The sequence below is a fragment of the Mobula birostris genome, chromosome 19, assembly GCF_030028105.1.
Source record: "Mobula birostris isolate sMobBir1 chromosome 19, sMobBir1.hap1, whole genome shotgun sequence".
In the NCBI taxonomy this organism is placed as follows: domain Eukaryota; kingdom Metazoa; phylum Chordata; class Chondrichthyes; order Myliobatiformes; family Myliobatidae; genus Mobula; species Mobula birostris.
In genome coordinates, this window is record NC_092388.1 from 17,787,905 (window position 1) to 17,809,955 (window position 22,051).

Consider the following 22,051-nt stretch of genomic DNA (forward strand, 5'->3'; position numbering starts at 1 on the left):
TTTGAACCCAGATCCAGCAGCTCTACTCCAAAAAGCTGGAGGACAGCTTGGGAAGAAAGTACTATAGGCAAACACCTTGCATCTAACTTAACAGCTCAACAACCAGTCTTCAAATTGCCGTGAAGCACACAGACAAACCTGTGCAAGATAAGAACTGATCGTGATCATACTGGCCATTTAAGCGGCACCTGACATGTCACCACCTATCTATCCACTGGCACATAATACTATCTGGTCCATGATACAACATCTTGGAATTACATATGCTGAAAACACAAGAGACTCTGCAGATGCTGCAACTCCTGAAGAACTCGGCATGTTAGACAGCAACTCTGGAGAGGAAGGAATAGTCGAGGTGTCGGGTGAGATCCTTCAACAGCATTGGAAAGGGAGGTGGAAGAAGCCAGAATAATATAGTAGGGGAGGAGAAGGAATATAGGCTGGCAAGTGATACCAGCTGAAGGGGAAGATAGGTGGGTGGGAGAGGGTGGATGAAGTGAGAAGCTGGGAGGTGTTAGGACATTAAATTAGTTATGGGATTTTAATTTGCTGCGTTTGCTCTTAAAAGTCATGTGAAAGACTGTCTCAAAATTATTCTCAGAAGTGCAATTTTTGTTCAATGAAGATGACAAGGAAATATGTCTTCATTCCTTTCCTTTATAACTACCTTGGGTAAATGCTGCGGCAACTGTACAATGACAGACAATATTAATCATAGAAATGTAATAATGACTGCAAGATAATCTACAAATGATTATCATAAAGTAATGCTGTCAATATATAATGCACAAGTGGAAGATTATAGCAAAAATCAAATTATTGTGGTATTGCTAACAAATATAATAGTGAACCTCTAGTCATTTGCAAATGTCAAAATATCGAGGCTGGATCACTGCATTTAAGTTCCAACAGCACGTTTTGTTTCTTGCAAAGATCTAGCAAAATTCTGCTCCTTTTGATTTCTGTTAAAAATCACTGTTGGTGTCAGCTAAAAATGAGCAGTTGTGAACTGTTAGTGAAATGGAAAATCAGACAAAATGAGCACAAAGTTTTGTCATACACTTAATGGCCACTTTATTAGGTACACCCATACATCTGCAGCTAATGCAAATATCTGATCAGCCAATCATGTGGCAGCAACTCAATTCATAAAAGCATCAGGATGGGGAAAGAAATGTGACCCAGGTATGTTTGACCTTGGAATGTTTGTTGGTGCCAGACAGGGTGGTTTGAGTATCTCAGAAACAGTTGAACTGGAATTTTCACACATAGCAGTCTCTAGAGATTACAGAGAATGGTGTGAAAAACAAAAACCACCCAGTGAGCAGCAGTTCTGTAGGTGAAAATGCCTTGTTAATGAGAGAGGTCAGAGGGGAATGGCCAAACTGGTTGAAGCTGACAGGAACGTGCCAATTACTCAATTAAGAATGTGTTACAACAGTGGTGTGCAGAAGAGTATCTCTGAATGCACAACATGTCGAACCTTGAAGTGGATGGGCTAGAGCAGCAGAAATGTATGAACATACAAACAGTGGCCACTTTATTCAGTGCAGGAGATATCTAATAAAGTGACCACTGGATAAGCATGAGACAAAATAGGATTGGGAAGAAGATTTGTTTCTTTTGCTTCAATGAGAGAGAAAGCCATTCAGACATCCATGAAGTGCAAAGAGGTTCATGTAAGCAGCGAGATACCCAAATTTTCAATGCAGTTCAATGCAGGGCTTGACCTACCTGGAGAAACCGGATTGACTAGGACTTTTTTTCCCTGTAGTGCAGGAGGCTAAGAGATACTATACAGTATCATAAATTCATGAGGGGCAAAGATAAAGCGAATGGTCACAGTCTATTCCACAGAGCAGGGGAGTTGAAACTGAAGGGCGGATTTTTAAGTTGGGAAGAGAAAGATTTAATAAGGATTTCAGGGCAACTTTTTCACACAGAGGGTGGTGGGTGTATGGAACAAGTTGCCAGAGGAAGTGGTGGAAGTGGGTAAAATTACAATGGTTGAATGACAATTGGACAGCTACATGAATAGGAATTGTTTAGAGGGTTATGGGCCAAATGTAAATAAATAAATCTAGCCCAGCTAAGGAAATTCATTGGCATGGACAAGTTGGGCTGAATGGCCTGTTTTCATGCAGTGTATTGCAACCCTTGGAATCAAAGCACACTAATTACAAATAATTTCAAGAGGCACATTGGAAACAACAACATTTTTTGAGTATCATTGACTGTAAAGATAAAAACAGGACAGATAGCAAACATAGAGACACAAGAAACTGCAGATGCTTTAATCTGGGGCCAAAAAAACACACTGCTGCAGGAACAGTTGTAGAAATCTATTAAAGTACTGTGCAAAAGTCTTAGGCACATAAATATAACTAGGGTGCATAAGATTTTTGCACGGTACTGTATATGTGAAAATGGAGCGGAGAGCAAGTTTGTAAATCTGGTGGGATCAAAGGACGCTGGGAGTTTGTGAAACTCATAATAATTTCAACCTCTAATAGAAAAAGAGTTTTTAAAAATCTCACCAAGAACAGGGAACCGTTTAATGTACTTTTAAATTATTTTAGTGTAAACTAAGATCAGACATTCACACCTGATTGTGTCAGTGCCAGTTTAATTGGCTATTGGACAAGGGTCTGACTGTGTCTGTATAACCCATTCTACTTTAGCCCACATGATCTCTTCTACAAAGTTCATTGGATTGATTTTCTCTGTGTTCTAGCTATTTTGCATAATGTTCACTACACACTAACTTTCTGACTTTCTGAGAACTACACCTTAGATACTCAACCATCAGAAAGCACTCTACAGCAGGGATTCCCACCTTTTTCTATGGCATGGACCAATACCATTAAGCAAGGGGTCTGTGGACTCCAAGTTGGGACCCCCTGCTCTACAGCCTCAGTTTTATTTCCATACAAAAATGCATGCATTGCAACAACAGATATTCCATCTAATGGTGCACTACTACTGGTCTTCAAATCAGTTTGCTTACATAGTACAAGGGGTGATTGATAAGTTCATGGCCTAAGGAAGAAGGAGTCAATTTTAGAAAACCTAGCACACTTATTTTTCAAAATAGTCCCCTCCCACATGTACACACTTACTCCAGTGGTCGTGGAGCATACGGATCCCTTCTTTGTAGAAGTGGTCCACAGCAGGGATGATTGATAAGTTTGTGGCCTAACGTGGAAGGAGAAGAGTTATTAACTTTAAACTTTCTGCATTATCACTCAAAGAGTAGATCTGCACGTGCATGTAATGAGAGCATCTTGGACCTCCAGGTGGCCACAGCAGGGGTGATTGATAAGTTTGTAGTCTTTGGTAGACGGAGATGAGTTATACAGCTCTTGTTACATGCACGTGCAGTTCAACTCTTTGAGTGAAAATGCAGAAAGTGTGAAGTTAATAACTCATCTCCTTCCACCTTAGGCCACGATCTTATCAATCACCCCTGCTGTGAATCACTTCTGGAGGTCCAAGATGCCGATTTCTACAAAGAAGGGATCCATATGCTCCACAACTGCTGGACTAAGTGTGTAAATGTAGGAAAAACAAATGTGCTAGGTTTTCTAAAATTGACTCCTTCTACCTTAGGCCACGAACTTATCAATCACCCCTCGTAGTTGCAATTTCCAGGAATTATTAGCATCCCTGAGGTAGAAGGAAAGAAAATCAATTGCTCTTGCAAACACTAGTGCACCTGACTAGAAGCGTACTCCTTTAACTTAGAAGGCAAGACCTTCTACACTGAAATAATTTTATAGGATCATCAGTTGAGGTGTGACAACAGAGTTTAAAGCTTTTTGATCTGGAAGGTAGTAAGTCCACAAGGGGCATGAACTGATCTTATTTGTTAAAACTAAGTGGTAGCTCACCACATTAGTGGATGCAGCTGGATTATGGTGTTTGTTGGCTTCAACGTAATATAACCCCTCAACAATGACATACACACATAGGTCCACATAAACCAAGAACTCCCAAGATGACATTAACAAGAAAGTATGATCGAAACCACAGACTTGTAGAGACATTCCATACTCCATACAAGCAACAATACATCCCTCTATGTCATACATTGCTGCATTCATTGAACTCTTGATAGCGCTTGGGGCAAGTAAACTTCAGGCCCCATCACTAGACTTTCCCAAACCTTAGATAACATAATGTTTGCGCAATGTATTTAATTATAAGTGACATATTAAATTACATAATAATCTAATTTAGTTCCAAGTCCAGTGTCTGTGAATAGCGTTCAATTGTAGCCTAATGTCACTTTTATCCTGTGATTATTTTAATATCATGTAAGCCTCCTAATGTTCAGGGTTTAATTGCATATAGCACTGGTGCAGGGTCACAGAGTCATAGAAAAGTGCATCATAGAAACAGGCCCTTCAGCTCATCTAGCCCATGTTAAAACCATTTTAAACTGCCTACTCCTGTTAACCTGCACAAAGACCATATCCTTCCATCCTCTTACCATCCATGGACCAAGCCAAACTTCACTTAACTGTTGAAATCGAATTCATATGCTCCACTTGCACTAGCAGCTCATTCCACACTCCCACGACCCTCTGTTCCCCTTAAACTTTTCACCTTTCACCCTTAATCCATGACCTCTCATTGTAATCCTACCCAACGTCAGTGGAAGAAGCCTGATTGTATTTGCCCTATCTATAACCCTTGTCATATTGTCATGTTCAAGTAACTGATCATTTATTTTTTTAATTGTTATTGATTCCATGGACAGCATCAGAGTTCCAAAGAGCTTGGCAAATAATGCATTTGCACATAGATTTTTTCATCGTTTAATAACAAGTTTCTTCTCATAGAAATACTACCTCAGGTTAATATCATTTCATCCTTAGCAGCTGATACCAGACCTGGATTTTATAGTCAGCTGTGAACAATGTTCGATCTCCTTTTAGTTTCAGGGATTTTCGGCGGACTTTCACACTCCCCGTCAGAATACAAAAGAACCAACACAAGGCAACTGGGGATCTGGAATCTGTGGAAACAGGATGAGCATCAGTGTTCCCTTAAGCAGCCAGACTGAAAAATCCTTAACTGCGATGTAGCGTGCCTAAAACAGAAAATATATCTGAATACTAATTCAGTATGTTACCTGTGCAGAAAGAACAATGAGAGCTAAATGAAAATACAATTATAGGAGTGAGTTAAGAGTCAAAAATAATTTTAAAAGACAATATTTTTTACTTTTACAATTATTTCAAATATGAAGCAATAAGATTCAATATTTGTGAAAGTAAATTTTAAGAACAAAGCATATGTTTACCCAAAATTATGATTGATCATGCCATTCAAATTGTTTTCAGTTGAATGGACAAATTCTCTACCTTTTCCAGATTGGTTGGCATCTATTAGGTAACAACCCACAGCTGATGTCATTATGCCCATGCAAATATGAAGATTCTCAGCAATACATGTACATGTGCAGAGAAATTAATTCACTCATGAACTTCCTTATTATTGTTGATAATTACAAATGTACATCATTGAAACATTACTGTTCTATTTATGTTTTAATAGAATTGGATGACGATTGTCCTCACTGCAAAATCCAGCCCATTAAAGTTCAACCAATGATTTTAAACAAGCATTCACTCATTTAATTTATAATAAAATTCAAAGATGAAACAATGGCACTTTCTGTCTCCATGGTAATGCATGTACTCTTCTCAGCTGAGGTTTAATCTGTATTTTAATTAGCAATGTCCCAACCAATTATTTTTGTAATGGAGTATTCCATTATTGAAGTAATTAATCTAATATTCAAACCTAGAACAAATTCAATGAGATGCCAACACACTGCAATTTAAGACAATGAACATACAATAAATCAGAAAATGGAATGATGTAATTCCAGATCAGTTGAATTTCTTAGGCAGTGCATTTCAGTGCAGTAAGTCACAAAATCAGAAACGTACCTGAAGAAGTCATCTAACTTTTCAAGATATAAAATCAGTATTCAAAACAGATTTAGTCACAAGTACTTTTCCCTGTATAATCTCAAATTGAAAAGAGTATTTATTCAGGAAGTAAAGGATCAATGAGGAACAAATTGTGAGCTTTGTTAAGTAGTGCTCCATACTGGTGCAAATCCACACTGTCATCATAGAGCACATCCTCACATTGGCCATTACAGCCTGGTTTGCCGCTGCATCCTTTCACAATACATGCCAAGTCAGCAGAAAATGCTATAGGCTGCAGTCTGCCATCAATACGGGTCTTGTACTTGTCTAGGACAAAGGAACAGGCAAGTAAAATCATCACGGACACTACCCACCCAGCAAACTGCCTTTTTCAAAAGCTTCCTTCTGGAAAGCACTATAGGACTATTAAAACAAAATCTTCACACCATCTTAAAAGTTTCTTCTTCTAGGCGGTTAATCTGATCAACCATTTTAGTTAGCCCCACCCCCCTCTATTACCTCAGTCACTGCACTGCAAATCCTTTAATCACCTTTTTATAATGCTGTTTACATCGTAAATACATGCTAGTATTTATGTATTCATGCAGATCTTATTCCATATCTGTCCATTTACCTTTGACTCTATTTTTTACATAATTCTTTATTCATTATAATTGTTGAATGCATTTTTTGCTTGTTGTGCCAACGTAGTAAATTTCTGATACATGTAAGTATATATGCTGAATAAAGTTGATCCTTGATGTAGATGTACTATTCAGTAGAGTCATACATTGCAATTAACTGTAAGTACAATGTATGCCAGACTTTCTCTACCAGGTAGGCACGTTCTGCTATTTTGGAGAACACAATGCAGAAACATAATACGGAAATTATTAATGTATTGACAGTGAAATCTTTCACTTTCATTTTTGTTCTTCTGGAAAAGTGACAGCAAAGTTGGGAGCACAGGAGAATTCCAGGTGTGCAGTTTAGTATAGAAATTCTAAAGATACTCCACAATTTTCCCACTTCTACAACTTAGTTTACGACATGGAAATAGTGTGAGCTGAAAAAATTATTATGAGACAGGGCCTTTGAAATTGGACAAGGCCCTTGAGGACTATGAAAGTAGCAGGGGAGAATTTAAAACGGAATCAGGAGAGTTAAAAGGGGCCGTGAAAAAGGTTTTGTGATTAGGATAAAAGAGGATCTCAAGGCATTTTATACATACATTGAAAACAAGGGGGTAACTAAGGAAAGGGTCGGACAACTCATCAAAGGAGAGAAATTATGCCTGGAGCCAGAAGAAGTTTGTGAGATATTAAGTTAGTATTCACCATGAAGAAGGGCATTGAGAATAGCGAGATGAAGGAGAGTGACAGTGTCATTTTAGGGCATGTTATCATCAAGAAGGAGAAGGTCTCTTAAAGAACATTGAGTTGGGTAAGTCCTCATGTCCTGATGGGACCTATCCCAAGTTATTTAGTGGAGATTGCTAGGATTTGACAGAGATCCTTGTTTCTTTTTTTGATCACAGTCAAGAACCTGGAGGGCTGGAGAGTAGTCAATGTTGTATCCTTTATTTAATAGAGACAAGCCATTAAATTTTAGATGTGTGAGTGATACATCAGTGGTAGAGAAATTATTGGTTATGAACTCCTCACATCTGGAAAAGCAAAGACATGAGAGATAGTTGGCATGGCTTTGTGCAGGAGAGGTATGCCTGTTTAGCTCCAAATGTAAATGTGACAGTGTAAGCGTTTACATCTCTGTGCTATTTCCTTCAACTTTCATACTGAATCCAACCTTCTCACCTATCCAGCAAATCCCTGTGGCATTATACTGAGGGCTACATCAGCACATATATTGTTGTTCAGGATGCTGGAAAAATACTTTTTCTATCATTGACATTTCCAGGCAACCTCGCAGGATATTTCTTGCATTTCTTGCTGTCCTCGTGTCCTTGAAGAAAGTAATTGTCATTCTGGTTATATCTCTTTAATGTATTGCTTTTTGTATGAAACAGTTAAGTGAAGGGAGGAAGAAAAGGGGAGGGAGAGAGGGAGAGAGAGAGAGAGAGAGAGAGAGAGAGAGTGGGAGAGGGAGAGTGAGAGAGGGAGGAGAGAGAAAGAGAGAGTGAGGGAAAGAGAGAGGGAATTTATGCTCTATAGCATGGAGGGATTCCCACAGGTTTTGGGAAAACTGTGAAATGGCATGGCCTTAAAGCTCCATATGACAACTCCATCAATTTTATGAGTGGGAAAGGCCTTCATTTGATCAATGTCTAGCTCTTGTGTGATGTCAATCATTTTATTATACAAGTACCCTGACAGGGAGATGTCGTGATGGCAATCCACCATACCAGTCTTAATGATTCAGAACCAAGCATCAGGGTGGTTGATTGATGGTCAAGGATTTATCCCCTGCTGCCATGGTTTCTGTTTCCAGTAAGGCATCTATAACAGAAAGTGAATAAATAAAACAAAGCTAGTGAGATTAAAATGAAGTTTCATCATATTAACCATGGACATTTTAATTTTTTTACTGATTTTTTAGAGTGCTGACATACATTCCTTGAAGACACAATTTTTGTTCACAATGTTCACAAAAATTGTCCAGAAAAGTTTAATTGTTTGAGGAATGGAACAAGAAAAATATAAAAGTTGGACAGAGATTTGAGAGATGTGGGGTAGTTCCTCAAAATTGATCCTTGCATTCAAATTATCCTTGTTCTGTTTGCCTTTCGCTTGCAATGTCAAGAAGACTGCTGCATAGATTTGTAGCTCCATCAAATGCTAAAGTTAGAGGAGCTCTCACTCTCAGCGTCAACAGAGTCTAACAGAATCTGTGATCATCTCTACAGACAGTGGCAGAATTGAACCTGGATCACTGGTGCTGTGATAGTATTATGCTAACAGCTATGCTACAACACCACGCTTGTTCAGCATCTGGATCCTGTCCTGTCTTGCGGTTGGCGGACTATTCATGAGCATGGGTGCCTGCTAGGGAAGAATGGAGCTTGTTCTGCTGTTGTTGTTTGGCATTGTTCTGCCAAGCATTGTGATCCCACCAGGCTTCACCTGTCACATTCTAGCCATCATCCTTCCCCTCCCCCCACCATTTTATTTTGGCATCTTCCCCTTCCCTTTCCAGTTCTGAAGAACGATTCAGCCAAAACAGTGACTATCTATTAATTTCCCTAAATGCTGCTTGACCTGCTGAGTTTCTCCTGCATTTAGTGTGTGTTGCTTTGGATTTCAGCATCTGTAGATACTCTCATATTTACCATTATAGAAGTTGTTTGATTTCTGTTGAAGAGACAAGCCAATTCTGTACAGATGACTTGTTTGCACTAATCTTTTGTTAGAACACAAAGCACAGAATAATACAGCACAGTGCAGGCTCTTCAACCTACTCTAAGATCAATCTGTCCCTTCCCTCCCACATAGCCCCCCATTTTTCTTTTATCCATGCGTCTATCTAGAAGTCTCTTATATGCTCCTAATGTATCTGCCTCTAACACAACCCATGGCAGTGTGTTCCATGCACCTACCACTCTATGCTTAAAAAACATACTTTGATATCCCCAATCTACCTTCTTCCAAACACCTTAAATTTATGCTCCCTCATGTTAGCCATTTTCACCCTGGGTAAAAGTCTCTGGCTGTATACTCTATGCTTCCTATCGTCTTGTATACTTTTCATTCTCCTTCACTCTAAAGAGAAGATCCCTTGCTCAATGTGATGAAAGCCCGTCACTAACTATGGACGGCACATGGCACACTTGGTAAAACACTCATCCCCAGCAGTAATAGTTACCGGGTCTGAACCAGAGCTGCTGCATGGAGCTGTCGCATGGAGCTGTCTCATATAGAGGCAGCAGCAACCTGCACAGGTGTGCTGATGGTGGAGGATACCATCTTTAATTGAATAATTGTGTTAATTAGCCTTTGGTTGTCTAGGGGGAGGGGCTTAGCAGTTATAAGCCCCAGGTTACCAAGGTTTTGGGGTTAGTTTTCTTTGGTGTTTAGTCTGAGGGTGGCTATATATATATATATATACACACACACATACATACATACATACATATATATATATACATACATATACATATATACAGAGAGAGAGCGAGAGAGATAGATAGATAGTTTTCAAGCCATCCGGTTATTTTTCTTAAACAATTGACCCACAGTTTTTTGTGACATATGGTGGCAGCGGCAGGATTCGAACCCACGCCTCCGAAGAGACTGGACTCTAAATCCTCAACCTATCCTCATAATTCAGGCAGTGTCCTGGTAACTCTCTGAAGCTTTCACATCCTTCCTATAATGAGGCAACCAGAATAGAACACAATGCTCCACATGTGGGGTAACCAGACTTCTATAGAGCTGCAACATCACCACACAGCTCTTGAACTCAGTTCTCTGACTAATAAAGGCCAATACAACATAAGCCTGCTTAACCAACATACCAGCTTGTCTAGGTAGTAAAGACAACAATAACCTTCTTTGTGTGCCTTGGCCTTAGTTTCAATTTGATTGAAAAATAATCAGCAATGAGACAATACTATTTATGAAAGAAAGTAAGGTAAAATGCATCATAAAATATCAGACGGACTTCAACTGAGATACCTGTTAGATAGGTATCCCAGCCAATTCCTCCAATTTTCTCTAAAAGCTTCAAGGGTTCATTTATTATCAAATATGTATACAGTATACAACTCTGAGATTCTCCTTCAAATAGCCACAAAATAAAGAAAACCATGGGAGTGGGTTCAAAGAGAAACAACAAACCCCAAAACCTCCTCCCCTGCACGAAAGCACAACAAGAACAATAGCCCCAAAATCCCCCTCTCCGCACCAAGCGCAACAAGAACGTCAGCCTCCAAGCTCCCCTCACCCCCTGTACAAATGCAACAAGAACACTGACCCCCAAATCTCCCTCACTCTACACACAAAAAACTAACAAAATTGCAGCAAGAACTAAACTACACATATCAACAGAGGATGTGAAAGGGCAGCTGCTGCTGGGTGAAAGAAACTAGATAAAATGTCTATTAATTATGTCTATTTTTTAAGACCCATTAAAAATATTGACTATTAGAGTCTTGAATCATATAAATATTAAGAATGCAATTTTATTAACATGGACAGAAGACATGCAACATGCATCATCCATGATCTTTTAAGGTTCTTCAGCAGCGAACAAAATATTTAAACAATGCAAAGATTGAAAAGCTACCTGTAATCATTCCATAACATTAGCATAAAATGTTCAAGGAAAATGGAGAAGAGCCCAATTTTCAGACTAGTGCTATTTGCTACAATGGAATCCTCATAAATAAATATGTGGCAGGGTATGTTCCATTCATTAATGCTGAGGAAAAAGCAGGTATAAGAACTCATAAGCAAAACATTGTGTGTTTTGTTACAGATTAAATTTCTGTTGAGTGGTGTTAATACAATTTTTTTTATTAAAGCCCTTCAATAACTTTACATAGTTGCATGTAAAACATGACAAAGAATTAATTTATTGTTTTGCCTCATATGCAATAAATTTGAAATATTGGTTTGCTTCCAATGTTACAAATGTCATTTTTACTCAACTTGTAAACTTGAAAATCATTTCTGAAGTGTTCCTTACAAGGAATTAAACATGATGTCTAAAATCAGAAAAAAAAATCTATAAACCCATCATTTACTTCAGAGACAAATCAAATTAATAGGAAAAATGACACTCTTCAAAACTTTTACAGAATGCATTTTTACAGGTCAGATAAATTCAGGTAGATTGACAAACTGTATTATGGCCCTTCCTTAAGGGCTAACAGAGAACATAGAACGTAGGAAAGTACTGCACAGGAACAGGGCCAGGATGTTGTGCCAAACCAATTAAATTAGTAATCAATAAGGATAAGGATAGCCTTGTAATAGACCACAAATTTTCTAATCCATTTAATTTCCATTCCCCTGTCTTAAAAAAAGCATATGAACATTTGAGTTGCGGAGTCTTGCATAACTGTTATTGTTAGTTGTTGGAAAATGAGTGGCAATACCGTCACCATGATATGGTTTGAGTAATAACAGTGCAAGCAATTCTGAATGCAGAATGCACAATCTCCTAATGTGTCTATCTCTCCCTCTACCTCACTCACTCGACATCCCCTTCTCCTCTGCCCATCAACCTGCTCTGGTGCATAGGAGACATTACACTGATACCTTGCTTGTGGTCAAGTTGCTTTAGAGCAGGGGTTCCCAACCTGGGGTCAAAGGACACCTTGGATAATGGTAGGGTTGGGAACTCCTGCCCTAGAGGACAGCTACACCCTTATAATTGAAAACAAAACTATAGCGGTCGTGTTCAGATGAAACTATTATGTTCATCTGCAGAGGAGCAAAAACAGTGGATTCTGATAAATTGGGACACATCAAGACCAGTAAAATTTGGCCAGTTAAGCAGCTGCCCCAATTAGCCAAAGTTTCATGGAAATAGTTAAAAAGATATCAAAAAGACCACCATTTAACTGAATAACAGATTATGTATTTAAAGGAAATACAGAACAAATTAGATCACTGCTAATAGTACTATTGTACTATAAAACTGTACTGTATTACTTTCTAATAGTTGTCAATGGATGAATCCACCAGTGTATGCTGCTGTGTTCTTTTGATTGACTATAAATGAACAAAATCAGTGCATGCTCCAAATACTCACTTTCGTTGTTACATTCAAGACGATTATAGATACCTTCAAATTCTTCGTAGTTTCAAATTTGTTGAAGTAGTGAAATCATTTCATTTTCGCTCCCAACCAATTCTGGCATCTCCAAGCCTCAATGCTTGAAACCACAGTGAGCAAAACATTTCTGAATTGTCTTACTGCTTATTTCTCACCAACTACTTTTTGAACACAAACACACGCAACTGATGTTTAAAAATTGTTTCCTTTAAGCATGGTGTCGGGTCTAACAGCCACACATGAGCATGCAATTTACGCTAGTTAGAAACTGTTCGGCAAAAGTCTCCTGTCCCAATTAAGTGGCATAGTGTCCCAAATAAACAAAGTGAATCCCGGTTATTTTCTTAATTAGTTTGTGCTCCTTAAGAGTGTCCCAAATAGGTGGCCTAATGAACTGGAATCCACTGTATTAATTTAGATAATAGAATAATACTAATCACTGGTTCAATAAAATAAGCAAATTGAGAACATTTTCACTGATATTTGCTGTAACTTTCAGCAATGTAACATGTGGGTATAATGTATGTCGTAAGCAAGAAAACTGTAGTACTGTCAAGTTTCCCGAGGAAGAGACAGATACAGAAACATCAATTTAATTTTTTCATCAGCATCTGAACTAATATAATTTTTCTGTAGCATCAGGCTAAACTAGGGTCTCCCAAAATAAAAATCAGAAAATTCGCCCCCACCAGGACTGTATCTAAGTATTCATTTTGGGCATTGCAAGGAAGACCTGAATTTATCTCCTGGCCCTAATCACCAATTGAGAAGAAGATAAGACCTATTCTTTGTCTTATAGTAAAGGTTTTCCCAGAGTGCAGCTGGATTCTGAATTCTAAACTAAGCAACAATGAAGGGACAATGATATACTTTCCACGCAGGATACTCTGCAGCCAGAAATAATCCTGCAGGTGGTGTTGCTTCCACGTGCCTGGCTGCCCTTGTCATTCCTGATGTTACTGGAGTGCATTTTGTAAATAGCACAGGCTGCTCCCTCTGTGCTGCAGTGGTCAGTGGTGAAGGGAATGAACATTTAAGTTGATGGATGAATTGCCAATCAAGCAAACTACTTAGTCTTAGCTGGTGTTGAGTTTCCCGAGTGTTGCTGAAACTCAGGCAGAGAAGTATACAACCAAACTTAGTTTTCACCTATAAAAGATTGCTAGGTTATTACCTATGCAAGTCCTAGTGGAGACATTCCTGTTTAGTACAGCTGCTACCTGCAGTCATCAAAAAAGACCATTGGCACTTAAAGGCACATTCCTCACTGGGGGTAAGGCTGACGTGAAAGAAGCACATGGCAAGATGAAGAAACTATATACAATGGCTGGAGCAATGCTGGAAACAAATGACGATGTCATTAGTTCTGTAGGGATGGCTCCTAAAGTAAACGCACACACACACACACACACACACACACACACAAGCACACGCGCACACACACACACACACAAGCACACGCGCGCGCGCGCACACACACACACACACACACACACACACAACACACACAGCATCATTTCTATAGATAGCCACTGCTCAAGATCCTGCACATGTAATTCAAGGCTTAAAATGTATCATTAAAATGTAATTTGATTTATATCATCAAAAAGCTGTTGCAGGTAGAAGAGAAAGCATGCAGATGGAGGTGGACGTTGAACCCTTGGACACTACCTCACTTTTTTTAAATATACTGTATTTCTGGTTTTTGCATGATTTTTAATCTACTCAATATACGTATAATGTAATTGATTTACTTATTTATTATTTTTTTTTACCCTATATATTACGTATTGCATTGAACTGCTGCTGCTGGGTTAACAAATTTCACGTCACATGCCGGTGATAATAAACCTGATTCTGATTCTGTTTCTGCTACTTTTGAGCATATCAGCTGCCTTGACTGCATACAGGAGAAGCTCTCCTTGTAGATAGCAGCACTGCTAATGCATACATTAAGTGAGCTTCTCATCAGTTACATCCTGCAAACGATAAAATTCATGTTTTTGTAGCTGTAAGCTTCCTTCTACCTGTGAACTGCTTATCTGAGTAATAGAAGAAATTGGCTCCATACTTTGGGCAGCCTGAGCTGCCCCTGTCTAGAACAAGGGAAAAATATAAATAGGTACTTGGTTATTTACTTATTCTATTATCTACTCACCAATGCCCTTGAACTGTATGATTCCTCATTAATTGAATGTTAACTTGGAAAAGAAATTGGTTCTCTTTTGAGGGGGAATCTCAGCGAAATCTGAAGGTCCCATGTAGAGTGGATGTGGAGAGAATGCTTCTATTAGTATAAGAGTCTAAGATACTGTACAGGAACATAGCCCTCAGAATAAAGAGACCCCCCTTTAAAACTGAGATAAGGAGAAACTTCTTCAGCCAGAAGCAGCTGAATCTGTGGAATTTGTTGCTACTGAGGGCTGTGAAGGCCAAGTCATTGATTTGTAAGGAGGTTAAAAGTTACAAGGAAAAGGCAGGAAAATGGGGTTGAAAAAAGTCAGCAACAATTGAACGGCAAATCAAATTTGATATGCTGAATGGATTAATTCTTCTCCAATATCCAATGGTCTTGTGATCTTTCTTCTGCATTATTTTACTAATGGTAAGTAGTACAAAATTAAACAAGTGTTGACTATTAAGATACAGAGATGCAGAACCATATATGACCGTCAACAATGTCCTTCAGGAAGGTTAGCCTCCCTGGAACCTCCACCAATCCTAATCTTCCATTCTATTAGATCTCACATTCAATGGACCATCTCCATTGTTTCTACTAACTTCATGAGCAACCACCAAACATAAATTCCCTGTCCCTTTCCGAACTCAGAAAGGATCATTAGCTCTTCAACTCCCCAGTTTACCATTCCATCTCTACATGCACCCTCTCCTCTTCTCATGCACCTTCCTATGCAATCGCTGGAGATACAAAACTTGCCTTTTCAAATCTTCCCTTCCCTGCATCCAGGTGAAAGAACAAAGCCGTTGTATGTCCTTAATTTACTATCGTATTTGATGCTCACAATGTGCTTGCCTCTATACTGGAAAATATTAATATAGATTGAGGAGCACTTTGGAGAGGCAAAGATGGCAGTTACCTATCACTTTAATGTTTCCCACTTTTAGTCTCACTTTTCTGCCCTTGCTTTCTTTCACAGTTCCAGAGAAGCATAAAAATAAGTTTAAGGAACAACATCACATCTTCCAAATAGCATGTTACAGCCTTTGGACTGTACAAAGGCTGAGCCTTCTTGATATTGCTTGCGACTTCTGCTGGGAACACAGACAAAGTGCAGTGGTGGCCAGAGCAATTTCAAATGACCAGTCTTTCCAGCCTGCATCAGAACTGGCACCTTCTGATGAAGATCATCAATCTGTAACATAGTAATATCAATATTATTAAATAACTGCCTGTTCAATTGAAATAATCACTAGCTTTTTAAAGGAGATTAGCTTTGACTGTCACATGTGCATCAAAACATGGAAACATACAGTGAAATGTGTTGTTTATGTTAATGACCAATACAGTCTAAGAATGTGTTAAGGGCAGCCACGCTTCTGGCATTAACATAGCATGCCCACAACTTACTAACCCTAACCTGTACGTCTTTAGAATATGGGAAGAAACAAGAGCACCTGGAGGAAACCCATGTGATCACGGGGAGAACGCACAAACTCCTTATGGACAGCGGTGGGAATTGGGGAATTGGGCCCCTATCTTATAGCTGGTGCTGTAAAGTGTAACACTAACCACTATGCTATGACTCAGTAAAGGTTGTAGTTGTGTTGGTTTTCAATAACTACATGTAAAAAAAAATTGAACTAATGTTAAAAATTTATTAATTTGTTTATACCACAACTGTATTTAAATTAAAATGGAGCTTTTCCAAGAATTTGTTGATATGAATAAAAGAACTGGAAATTTGATTATTCAACACTGTGATTGACAGTGAAGAATTAATAATTGGAGAACATTTTAGACCTGGATTAGGACCATTATATATATAATGCCTGGATCAGATTTTGTGCCGTGAAGTTCAGTAATATAACTTCTGATTCAGTACAATTCAGAAATTTGATCCAAATTATACTTGGATCAAGTATGTATTTATCTGAAGTCAAGTGCAGCTAAAGAAAATATATTTCTCTCTGGCAAATCCACCCTTTCCTATATTTGATCAAATAACCAAGTCCCACTTGAGATTATTTCTGAGGCAGCTAAAGCAATGTATACCATGATGGGAGTAAAGTGTAATCATCCAATCCTCGACACTATTGATTTTAGGAGTACTTGCTATGACTATATAAATAAGCCATTTTTCTGCTTCTGTATTTGTGGTCGGTCATGAACCCAAAAAAAAATCTTCACAATCTGGCCCAAAGTGAATTATGCCCTGCAGAAATAAATTAATAAAACTAACACAGCCGGCTTCTCTGCCAACTTATTTTCACATTTCAAGAGCTTAAGAATATAAAATCAATAATCATTTAGTCATAAGGGTAAATGAACTGACATAACATCAAAGTATCCCCTTTAGCCATTCAACTTATTCTAGACAATTTATCTCATCAAAAAGCACTGGTAATAATCCCCTTCCACACAGAGACAACCAGCCACACAGCTGCTGTATTATCCAGCTGTAAACAAGTTTTGAGAAAATATTAAAAATCAATAGCTGTTTCCTTCTTTCAAATCATTTGGCATCTATCATAAATTCTTTTATATGATGGATAACTCTTGATTTAAAAGAAGGAAACAGCAATTGATTTTTAATAGTTATATCATTTAATATACTACACATGCACGGGTACAAATACATGCATTTATACATCTATATAAATGTGCTTTTTTGTACTTGTAAGTAGCGATATATTTTAATATATTTCAAAAAAACTAGATGTACGCTCAAAGGCCATTTTATTAGGTACCTCCTGTACCTAATAAAATGGCTACTGAGTGTATCTTTGTGATCTTCTGCTGCTGTAATCCGTCCAATTCAAGGTTTGGTGTGTTTTGTGTTCAGAGAAACTCTTTTGCACACCACTGTTGTAACACATGGTTATTTGAGTTGCTGTCACCTTCTTGTCAGCTTGAACCAGTCTGGCCATTCTCCTCTGACCTCTCTCATTAACAAGGCAATGTCGCAAACAAAACTGCCGCTCATTAAGTGTTTTGCTTTTGTTTTTCTCACTATTCCCTGTAAACTCTAGAGACTCTTGAGTGTGAAAACCCTATTTCTGAGATACCCAAACCACCCTGTCTGGCATCAACAATCATTCCATAGTCAAAATCGCTTATTTCCCTTTTTTTCTCCATTCTGATGTTTAATCTGAACAACAACAGAACTCTTTACCATACCTGCATGCTTTTATGCATTGAGACGCTGCCACGTGACTGACTGATTAGACATTTGCATTAATAAATAGGTGTACGTCTACCAAATAAAGTGGTCACTGAGCATATTTGCGAGAAAAGTTATGATCAATATAGGCTGCATTTGAGTCTACCACATTCACTTCAACACTTGAATTTATTTTTTCTCCAATATTTCTCAGAAATTTTAATTTAAACAGATTAAATTACCAAATATATTGTAATAGAAACTGCTTGTTTGGTATTGGTAGGCAGCCACAATGCTGCAACAAACCTAATGCAATTAAATCAGAGCCTTAGGGAGGAGAGAAAAGGACCAACACACACTCACTCTATGTCTTATAAAATCTGCTCTAATTCTAAAGTTAAATTCATTGAAACAACATAACGTTATATTTACATAAAGTAATGAGGGCTAAATCAGCCCTAAGCATACTGGAATAGGGTTGTCAAAGCAGGGTGGTGTAGGGCTAAGTACCTTAGAGTCACAGGAAGACACAGCACATAAACAGACTCTTCAGCCCACAGACCATCAAGCAGCCATTTTTAGAATAGTCATATCCTTATTCATTTCATTCTCCATACATCCCCGTTAAGTGGATGTGGAGAGTATGTATCCTTTAGTTGGTGTTGGGGGTGGGGGGGAGTATAAGAACAGAGGACGTACCCTCAGAATAGAAAGACAGAGAACAGAGATGAGGAGGAATTTCTTTAGCCAGAGGGTAGTTGAATCTGTGAAATTCATTGCCACGGACAGCTGTGGAGGCCAAGTCATGGTATATATTTAAAGCGGAGCCTGATAGGTCTTGATTAGTAAGGGTGTCAAAAGTTATGGGAAGAAGGCAGGTGAATGGGGTTGAGAGGAATAATAAATTAGCCATGATGGAATGGCAGAGCAGACTTGATGGGCCAAATTCTGTTCCTATGTCTTATGGTCCTCCCCCATTCATATACATTATAGGGCAAACTAAACTGGAATGCGCTGGCATATTTTCATGAATTTGGAGGAAACCAGAGTACCCAGAATAAGCTAATGGTCGCCAAGGGAACATGTAATTTCCACACAGGGCTGGAGATCAAGTTTGAAACTGGGTTGCAGGAACTGTGAGGATATGCAACTCTCTTGTAGAGCAAACACCACCTTAGGCCAACAGAAAATCTTGTGAGTCCTATAACAGAGACACAAGAGATCTGAGAGATGCTGGAAATCTTGAGGAACACACACAAAATGCTGAAGGAGTTCGGCAGATCAGACAGCACCTGTGGAGGGAAATAAACAGTCAACATTTCAGGCCAAAACCTTCATCATATTTGTCTGTTTCATTTTCAGATGATGGGAACATAAGATCAGAAATCCAATTAGCACCATGGGCCTGTTTAGCCATAAATAAGATCATGACTGATTTGTCACCTAACTCCATATACCTGCCTTCTCATGACAATCCTTTCCAATTTTGACATCAACAATTGATCAAACTCAAACTTAAGTTTAACAATTGACTGAGCAATTATTTTCATTTACAGAAACTTGCTCCAAATGTCGATCATCTTCCTGTAGATGTGCTTCCAAATCTCTCTTCTGGAAGGCCTGTCTCTAATATTTAGACTCTGCCCTTCAATCTACATTTCCCAATCAGCATAAAGTGTTTCTCTCCATCTATCACTTTGGGTCCTCTTCATCAAAGTATCATCAAAACCCATACATTAACTTTCTAAATTCTATGAAATACAATCATAGTTTTTATAAAGAGTTCTTGTTATTTAAACCAATTGATTCCAACTATCATTTTGATATATCTTTGTTGTACACTCTCCACTGTCCTTTTGGAGGTGCACTGCAAGGTTTTGTTCAGGCACACCTTTACTTATACTTACTTGGTACTCCAATCTTCTAAATATAAAAAGTTCTTTTAAATCAAATGTTCCTTTTGCTTCTTACTTATTTTTCTGTATCTGCCATGGTATGTTATTGATCACTCCAGACTACCACTGTTTTATTGCTTAGAAAGCCTTCTATCCTATCCCTTTCAAATCATACCTGCATGCACTGAAATCTTTGGGAGATTTGACAGCCACAGATAAGATGTGGTAGCCAACTTCACATGCCAGTGCATCCTATTCTAGGTTGCAAATGGCTATTAACATTTAGTGCTCTAGTATTCTGAAAAGTTTATGGGATGTCCTCATTCTTATGGCGCTGGAGTTATGTAGGGAGTAGTGAATGGCTGATTCTGTCCCTGTTCAATGGGTTTCCTCTGAGTTCCAAACTAGCATAAGTGCCACCAGACAGATCAGAGTCACAAAATGCAGATCACAGACTAACTCCATAACTGTTAGGGAGCAAACCTCAAGGTTTAAAACTTCATCCCCAATCTCTATGGTTCATGACACCCTCTTTATTACATAATAAGTGCATCATTCACCTGCTTTGAAATTTTCTCTAAATCTTTAAAGCATAGTCCTCCTAAATTTGGCAGTGGATCAGTACTGATATCCAAAGCTTTTTCTGTCAAAGCACTTTGCTGCCTCCACCAGATTTAGCAGGAGTCACCTGCCACTCATTTCCAACTCATCGCCTAGAGCCTATTTAAACTCAGCTCTCATGCACAGTCCTTTAGTAATTTAACTTTCATTTGAAAGAGAAGCTGGAAGGGATTTTCTCCCATTTCTCAACAACACAGGTGTGGAAATGCTGCTGGTGGAAACACACCTTTAAATTGGACTGCCAACTACCATAAAATGTCAGAAGAAGAAGAAGAAGAGCTGTCCTTTGTTCACCCATTGAACCAGCCAGCCTCTACCAATTGCTGGTAGCCTTTAGATTCTTTGTTGCCTTATTGTGTCAACTATCTGTTCTTTCTTGTTTTGTGGTCCCTTGTGGCTTGATATTTTGTAGTTTATTAGTAAAATATTGCTTACTGCTAAATCATATCTGCTGCTCTGCTTTTGGGTCAAGCCTACTCTACGCTCTTTGACATAGAGCATTCCAGTGCTAAATTATTAAACAATGGTCACAATGCTTACCAACTTTTTACCCAATAGTGTTTAAAATTATCAAGACATGTACTGCTATGCATTTTAATTTGCTGACCTGCAAAACGTTTCAATTTCCCAATACTGTAATGTAATAAGTTTATAAATTTGAATCACCACCTTCCCTAACCCTGGCAGAAACTTTGAACATTGAACAACAAAAGCAAGATGACTTATGGAGGAAGTCCTGTTCCATTTAACGTAGTTTGAGCATTGATGTCCAATTTACACCCAAGCTTAGTGTTTTCATGAAGAGATTTCAGCCTTTTATTGCATTAGAAAAGAGTATATGCACTGATCTGAGGCCTTCCCTCTTATGAACATCTTTTTTTGTACTTAAATTAAAGGGTTAAGGGTAGAATTGAAGTTAATGGATTGAATTTGAGGACCGGATCCAACATGCTGTGTATGCGTATTTAGCACTATCAATCAGGGTGACTTTCCAGATGAATTTAAATAAGGTTGAAAAAATGACTCTGTAACTTGGCTGCATTGTTGTGACTTGTCAGACACATTCTCTTCTAAAGACTGTCCATCACCTATTAATTTAACTATATGCATATACTGCATAAAATCCAAAAGAGTGGATCAAGAGATAAAATGTTTGATATTTTGGTACAATAAGGACGTGCTGAAAAACTAAAGCAGAGCCCAATAGTATTTCAGAGAGCACACATTTTAAAACTTGGGGGGTTGCTGGTTACCATCCTGAGACTACCTGACACTTATATCTGCCAACCACAATTACCATTCATTTCATCGGTCCCTTGGGAAAGAAAAAATTGACATTGCTTATGTCAACGTGTTATAGGTACATAACCTATCTGTCAATTATAAAGAAACCTTGATGACAGTTATGGAAAAGTCCGTGGCCTGAACTGCCTGAATACCCTTTAGGAGGATAGATTGAGATAATATATATTATATATATCATTGTGATGTTTTACTCATCAGTTTTCCA

The 22,051-nt window shown here is 38.4% G+C and overlaps 1 long non-coding RNA gene across 1 annotated transcript in view; it reads right to left on the bottom strand.

The window, feature by feature from the left end:
- Positions 1–4,846: 4,846 nt before the first annotated feature.
- Positions 4,847–22,051, bottom strand: part of LOC140212319 (uncharacterized) — a 36,869-nt gene continuing 19,664 nt past the window's right edge. The window contains exons 3-4 of the long non-coding RNA XR_011889693.1: positions 8,308–8,401; positions 4,847–5,020 (exon numbers count right to left, since the gene is read on the bottom strand). This is a non-coding gene — a long non-coding RNA (uncharacterized lncRNA). The remainder of the gene's footprint in view (positions 5,021–8,307; positions 8,402–22,051) is intronic.